At 37.3% G+C, this 8493-nt stretch overlaps 1 long non-coding RNA gene across 1 annotated transcript; it reads right to left on the bottom strand.

Moving 5' to 3' along the window:
• Positions 1–4306: 4306 nt before the first annotated feature.
• Positions 4307–5052, bottom strand: LOC106326257. Its single transcript, XR_001267184.1, has 3 exons — positions 4712–5052; positions 4565–4632; positions 4307–4477 (listed from the first exon to the last, which is right to left on the bottom strand). It is a non-coding gene; the product is annotated as an uncharacterized LOC106326257 (long non-coding RNA).
• Positions 5053–8493: the final 3441 nt, after the last annotated feature.

The raw sequence follows: 8493 nt of genomic DNA, 5'->3' as shown, positions 1-8493 counted from the left end.
AGAAGGAAGAAATATGGAAAAGCCCGCTTCACGACAAATCCGGCCCGAGAAGAGGTAAACCGACCTAAGGAGGAGTATATAAGAAGGACCTTGGACGAAGAGAAAGAGGGAGTATGGTCAGAGCAAACTTAATACTAAGAGCAATTTAGGCATTTTTCCGTTTTTACTACCAAGCTGCGACTCGACTAGGTTAGAACTTAGGTGGCTAGACTAGCGAAGACAGCTCTTGTAGCCTAGGTCTTTACTTGTTGTTCACGCTCAAACGCGAATTCGGAAATAAGATCCTCTTATTCTCTTTTTCTGCTTATTTTCATTTTATTCTTTCTTATTGATCGTGTCGTGTGTGGCCCAACAGATAACCGGGACCTTCAGGGAAGGCTAGGTTAACTTGGCTTTCTTCCGATTAACAAAACTCGACGGTGTGAATTTTGGTTCCCACAGATATGATTGAAAATGATGAATTGAAATTGAGAACGGGGAAACTTCCGGTCCTTTTGTTTTGGTGAGGAGTGACTGGACCGGCCTGAGTCTTCCCTTCTCTTGTGGCTTCTTGCCATCTCCATCAGGTAAGACATGCCTAGCTCCTTTTGCTTTGGTGAGGAGTGGCTGCTCTTCACACACCACTTGAGTCCCTCACTTGCTGAGCTTATCAGCTCCTTCTCTTATCATGCAAGCTCACCAACACTCCCCCTCAAGCTTGAGACCGAGTATAGGGAAGGTCCAAGCTTGAAGGTGAGCGCATACTAAGCTCTATGATCATTCTTGTGGGAACATCTCCATCATCTTCAGACTTGATGCTTACAGCCCCACTTCTCCATGATCAGCTTGCAATGGTCTTGGTCTTAATTGCATCACCCTCCTGGTGATGCTCTTCCTTGCATGTCTACTGTCCTCTCTACACTCATCTGATGTATAGGCTATGGTGACTAAACCACCATGGACAGAACCGCAAGTCACCTCTCCATTGTCACAACATCCTCTCTACCCTCTTTGGAGCAGGCTGCGGACTTCTCCACAGAATGTTGGCAATAGGCTTCATCTTATCATTCTCTTGTAATGATAAGGAGGAAACAGGTCTTGAACTTTGGCTCTTCAGGTTGCTCATTTGAATCCCCACCGCAAGCTTGAATTGAGTATATGAGCGTAAGGAATCAATATGGCATCAAGAAGATGCTTTGTGGAGGCAAACAATCAATGGGAGCTTCCTTGTGTGTGATTGGCTAGTTCTGGTCTTGGACAAGCTGTCTCTTCCTGTAAAGAGAAGGGAGCCATGAACCTGGACAGATGCGTGGGCAGATTAGGAGGAGCCTAAGGAGAGCCAATCACAAGCAAGGAGCCAGCTTGCTATGGTTTGAATTAAAGTGGACGCCAACCTTATCCTCCCAACACTTCAGATATTACAAGAAGACCATCTCATCTATATGAGATTTGTAGAGTTCTCTTCTCTGGTTGTATGTGTGTGTATAAACCTCCAATGGAGAAAGATGAGAGCTTGCTCTAGGTGATTTAGAAAGAGAGATTGATGAGAGTGTTTATGAGAGAATAAGAGACTTAGGAACAAAGATTAAGAGACTGGAAGATTAAGAGAATAAGAGATTAGAGATTAGGGTTTCAGATTCAAGAACAAGTTTTTCATTCATGAAGTAGAGAGGGAAAATCCCCCTTACTCCCTTAGGGCTCCAAATCGCCATTTACATGCTTATTTATAAGCTCAATAGGTTTACACAATCTGAAACCTAAATCTAGTGGATAATATTAACTTGAGAGAATGGATGGTGTAGATGAGATGGTCTTCTTGTAATATCTGAAGTGTTGGGAGGATAAGGTTGGCGCCCACTTTAATTCAAACCATAGCAAGCTGGCTCCTTGCTTGTGATTGGCTCTCCTTAGGCTCCTCCTATTCTGCCCATGCATCTGTCCAGGTTCATAGTCGTGGCTCCCTTGTCTTTACAGGAAGAGACAGCCTGTCCAAGACCAGAACTAGCCAATCACACACAAGGAAGCTCCCATTGGTTGTTTGCCTCCACAAAGCATCTTCTTGATGCCATATTGATTCCTTATGCATAACGCCTTCCGAACAAGCTCTGATCACACCCTATCTTCGCACAGTTGGTCTGATCACGCCCTAAGTTTGCACCAACTTCAAATGATCGAGTTATGAAAACTTTTGGGATCGGCCTGGTACGTACGTAACTGTACGGTCTGTACAACGTCCGTACCAAATCCGTACTACCTCGCCCTAACATTGCACACTCGCCCATTTGATCCTCAACACTCTTCTAAGTCTCTCCTAGACTTTGCCCTTGCTTAGAACATCCACCAGATCACTTCTGGACGCTTTTGGACACTTCATAACTCTTGATAGGCAATTTCTAAAGCTCTTGCCCTATCTTTGCACAAGATCCATCTCAACTCAACACCTTTAGCTCCTCCATTCATTTCTTCAGGTTAACATTAGAAACTGCACCAGGATAACCTATTCAAGGGGAACATACTCCATACATATTATAGTTAGCTAATTGAATCCAAGAGGTATAAGATAAATGATGACAAAAAGATCCTTTTTCGCAACGTTAATCCCATATATAGATGAGGGACCTTCTTCTCGACCAGATATTTGATATTGAAAGTGATGAAAGATCTTTCACCATCTTCTGCTATGTCCCATATTTATGAGTAACATTTATGTTTTACACATATCTGATGAACTTTGCAAAATGCTATAGAATCATACAAAAGAAGAGATAAGTGTTACGTACCATGGAGGCTATTTAGGGGCTTATCGATGCGAGGTGTAGTCGACTCCACTGAGACTAAATTTTCCATCTCAGATCCAGTTTGCCACACGACCAACTATGCCCTGAAGTAGCGTGGAAGCTCATATGTTCAGAAGTATATATAACGTACAAATTCATTAGACTATTGATTCAACCACAAGCGACCTGGCCATATTTTTGACAATATATTCCAAATTCAAGCAAACAAACCAAAACAAATCAGAAATGGCAACCAAATTAAAACAATGATCCATATTAAAAATATATTGCTTATAATAAAACTCTATGCCGCAATAATGGATGGTCAGTGAGAACCCAGACTTACACCTTCCTTCTTTGAACCACAGTGAAAAAACAAACGACACACACATGACACAACAATAAAACTGGTGGTTGTGGCTCATTCACCATTCTTTCATCATCTAGCCCAAGCAGTGTTACCAGTATATAAGCCTCAACTCCCATATTTAAAACTGTATTGTGTACATAAATCTACAGTGATTTTTAATGTCTGAGAATATAATTTTAACCGAAAGATTTTACATTTTGAATAGTTTTTCTTACATTGCAATCAAAAGTGCGAGCAAGGACTATGACTGCGTTACGCTCTTGTTCTGACTAAAAAGGTTAATACAAAAGTTAGGCTCTTTCTTGGTTGCCCGAACAAAGCCTTGGCAGGAACTTTAGTAATGCCTCTAACTCCACGGTACCAAAAAAACATATACACTTGTAACAGTTTCATAGAATGTCAAAAGAGTAATTTTTTTTTGTGAAATAGCATGAAGAATCACAATCTCAAGATACCTGCATATATGTCCATTACATTTCTCTTGACTTTGTGATCAATCCTAGAGATAATTTTATTCTCGTCTTCCAAGGGTAAAGATATGAGATCAGGATGCAGTCTTGTTCATTCATCTGTAATATAACCACCTGAAAAAGAGTTCAAAATGTTCAGCTTAGTGGAACATAAACTCAATGCAACTCTTTCCCAGAAAAAGAAAACAGATGAACGCTGTAACATACACTGCTGAATTCACTGTTTGAATTTCGAATCAGAGACTCTACTCGGGATTCCAAGCAAGAATCTACAGTTTGATAAGCCAATCATTGACCTTACTGCCACTTAAAATTTGAATCGTGGATAGTTTTTGTAAAACCAGCCAGGATCAACTGGACCATCTATTGTGACTGTGACTTCCCATCCATTTTAGAGAATGTCTGCATATAATATCCTTCAAACATCAAATGGTTCTGGAGAACATCCTGATTGGTGGCATAGGAGTCAAAAACTATTTATTAGAATTTTTAAACATTTATACACACACATATAAAGATATACACATATATAAAACGGAATGAAATATTTTTTTTTAAAGTTTTAATATAAATCATCAAAACAAATTTTATTAAAATTATAACTTTCAACTAATTTAAATTTTGTATAAATAAACATAATATTATATTGATAATTATTATATTTTATTACAATAGCATGTTTTTAAATTTTTATAATGTTATAATATGTTAATATGGGTAATTTATTATTAAACCGCTGCAATATCGTATAATCAACCAGTCATAAATATTCTGCAAACGAAACAATTTTCAAACGTTGTACCAGCCATACAAAACGCATAATAATGCTTGAAACCGCAACCACCCACATCAACATACTCGCGCATCCGTAACCGCAACCGCTGCGTTGAAACCAGTCGGGCCCTTAGTGCCTAGCTACATTGATTCTAACCATTTGAAGAAAACAAAAAAAAAATCAAAAGCCAAACCTTGACAGCCTTCTTTTCTTCCGCTCAAGTTCTTCCTTTGTGAGGATCTTCTTCTCTGCTTTGGTCTCCTAATTTCGGATAACAAACATAAGATTCTCCTACTTTACCAACGGCACAACATTTCAAAGTTTGGCAATAATCACGTACCATTGTTTCAAGTAGAAGATAAATAAGATTTGGGGAAATACTCAAAATGTGTATCGATTACTCTCAGCTTATTCTTGATGCAAATCTGATTATGAGGACATGAATATGACTACACGACGATCACTCATCAGCAACACAAATTTGGAGAAACGTAAAGCAACGATTACTCTATGAGACTCATCACCATCGATTCTTTCTTTTTGACCGAAGGAGGTGATGTCAAGGTGGTTCGATAAGAATCAATGTTATAATTAGAAATCTGAAACAAAATTTATGCAGAAGAAAGACAAAAAGAAAAAGTTTGGAACGTGACAAAGCAAAATAAGAGTTATAAAGCCTGAAAGTTGTTCATTTTGGAAGAAGAAAAGCAAAGGTCTATCATTAATTGTTTCCGCGAAAAGCATTGATATGGTAATTCAGAAATGATGTCACTTAAATGTATTTTGATTGGTCGATTATTTAATTGACGCAGACACGTTAGGTGTTGAGGAATAACAACTTTTAGTATTGTTAGATTTTCTCAAATTAGTATTTTTTTAAAAAAAGAAATTCTACCAAATTCCCCCTCCCCCTCAAAATCTCCATTTGAAATTCAATCAAAATCTCTATCTGAAATTGCATCAAAATCTATGAAACCCACTGGTTTCCCCGATACCACCCGCAAACGCAGCTTTTGCGGTTGGTAGCGGATGTTGGCGTTTTGCAACAATCACTCAAACCGCTATAAGCCTAATAAATTCAAAAGTTGGTTCCAGCTAGCGTTTGCAGTTGTGGACGATAGCGAGAGGATACATTTTTTTTATTTTTTTTAACTATATAAATATATAAAAAAAAATCAATTAAAAAATTAAATTGGAATTAAAAAAATAGGAAAATATATATATTATATTTTAATTAATATTTTAAATTTTTAAAATAAAAATATTTTCTATAATTTTAAAAAATTTAAAACAAAAACTTTCTAAATATAATTTTTCCATTTATTATAATATTGTGGTTTTTGATATTTTAATAATTATATAAACTGTAAATATTGTTAATTTATTATTTAACCGCTGCTGCATTTGGTAGTTAACCAGTCATAAATATCCCGTAAACGCACCAAATTTTAATTGCAGAAATAGTCGTACAAATCTCTTAAAACCGCTAGAAACCGCAACCATCCGCATCTGCAAACTTCCGCAACCGCAACCGCTGCGTTTGAACTAGTCAAGCTTATGATTGGTTTCCCCGCTACCACCAGCAAACGCAGATTATTCGTTTGGTAGTGGCTTTTGCGGTTGGTAGCGGTTGTTGGCGTTTTCCAACAATCACCCAAACCGCTCTAAACCGCTTCAAAAAGCTCTAAACTTCATAAATTAAAAAGCTGGTTTCATCTAGTGTTTGCAGTTGCGAGCGGTTGCGGGAAGATAATATATATATTTTTTAAAATAATATAAATACAGAAATAAAATATTAAATTAAAATTTTAAATTGGAATTATAAAAATACTAAAATATATCTCTTATTTAAATTAATATTATAAGATTTTAAAATAAAAATATTTTATATACTTTTTAAAAATTTAAAACTATAACTTTCTAAATATAATTTTTATATTTATTATAACATTATGATTTTTGATACATTTATAATTATATAAAATGTAAAGATTGTTAATTTATTATTTAACTGCTACTACTTTTGGTAGTTAACCAGTCATAAGTATCCCGCAAATGCACTAATTTCTAACCGCAGAACCAGTCGTACAAATCTCTTAAAATAGGTAGAAATCGCAACCACCTGCATCCGCAAACTCTCGCAACTGCAGCCGCTGCGTTTGAATTAGTCAGACCCTTAGGGTATGACTGGTTTCTCCGCTACCACCCGCAAACGCAGCTTTTGCGGTTGATAGCGGTTGTTGCCGTTTTGCAACAATCACTCAAACAGCTATAAACCGCTTCAAACCGCTTTAAACCTCATAAATTCAAAAGTTGGTTCCAGCTAGTGTTTGCGGTTGCGGACGGTTGCGGGAGGATAAATTTTTTTTCGTTCTTTTTAGACAATATAAATACATAAAAAAAAAGATACAAAAAAAATTAAATTGAAATTATAAAAATACTAAAATATATATATTATATTTTAATTAATATTATAAAATTTTAAAATAAAAATATTTTCTACAATTTTAAAAATTAAAACTATAACTTTCTAAATATTATTTTATATTTATTATAATATTATGGTTTTTGATATTTTTATAACTATATAAAATTTAAATATTGTTAATTTATTATTTAACCGCTGCTGCATTTGGTAGTTAATAAGTCATATATATCCCATAAACGCACCAATTTCTAACTGTTGAACTAGTTGTACAAATCTCTTAAAACCGCTAGAAACCGCAACCACCCGCATCTGCAAATTTCCGCAACCGCAACCGCTGCGTTTGAACATGTCAGGCCCTACAGATCTAAAATCCTCAAAATTTTCTTAAATCCCAATTCAATAAGCCCTCCTATATGTTTTTTACAACTTGTTCAACCTGTTTTAGCGAAGCAAATCTATTTTCATCAACCTGACACATGGTTGGTTATCTTGTGGTAAGCCCAAAGACAGCCCTCCTGCAAACTGAATATTTCCTTGTTGCATGAATGATAAGCATCGATTTCTGACTTTTTGATCCACCTGTTTTGCAAGAGAAATCACTGTAGTGGGGGTACGAATGTGTCTCCTGTCATTTGGATGGAGGCTTGTAGGGCCTCCATTTGTGTCCATCACAAAGAAAGTTATCAGCAGACCTCCATTTGTGTCCATCACCAACTCCATTAATTGAAGCCACTTGGTGGTGAAATTAGACGGCAGCATCACCCGCATCAGTAGAGTCCAGACTTCAGCAGAGTATGAGCATTCGGAAAAGAGTTTGTAACGGCCCGATCCCCCGGCGTCCGACCGGGATTATCGAAAGGGCGTTATAGACACGTGTCTACTCATTTAGACAACCATATGTGTCCCGTTACTGGTCCCAAGAGTCGACGGACGCATAACCTTCTTTGAAATACCGTCACACCCACATCCATATACTTCTACTTACAGTCCTGCGCACATAGAAATGGAAAGGGAGGGATGAACAACAAGCAACTCAGTGAAGTGACTCTAGACCAGCCTGCCCGCATGACACTCTATACTACTCTATGCGGGAACTAAGGCTGACTAGCCACTACAATCAGTTGATGCATCTTAAAACATTTTATATCATCCTTATTTATTTCCACACATTCAATTCTATACATTTCTAACAACCTAACGATCAATCAGTACAATGATCTCACTCATTGTCACACACGTCAACCATAGACTTAACCGACTCGACATACATGACCGACTCAATCTTATGACACCTTTAACACCCAGATACCCGACCATGAACTAAGGACTCCACAATGTACGTTTTTATATCCCGTCTCTCGCGGCTGGCTCATCTTTTCTCTTTTCTCCGTGGGTAGCTCTCACTAGACTTCTACCCCATATTCTTGTGGATTCCACCACAGTTCCTATGGGTGCCTCCATATTCTTGTGGATTCCACCACAGCTCCTGTGGATGCCTAGTGTAGAACTACTACACCACGTACTCCCTCTAGACTCTATATAATTTCCCAACCCATGCTTAACCTTAACGTTATTCACTTATACATTCACTTATCCTTTCACATCCTTATTCACTTTCACTAATCCATTCTCATTCTCATTCACTTTCCTTTACACTTAGACTCGTACTTGAACTCATTCACTAGACGCCACCC

This window comes from Brassica oleracea, chromosome C2 (assembly GCF_000695525.1).
Source record: "Brassica oleracea var. oleracea cultivar TO1000 chromosome C2, BOL, whole genome shotgun sequence".
Lineage (NCBI taxonomy): Eukaryota > Viridiplantae > Streptophyta > Magnoliopsida > Brassicales > Brassicaceae > Brassica > Brassica oleracea.
The sequence above is the reverse complement of the archived record's forward strand: the minus strand, read 5'-3'. Positions and strand labels throughout refer to the sequence as shown.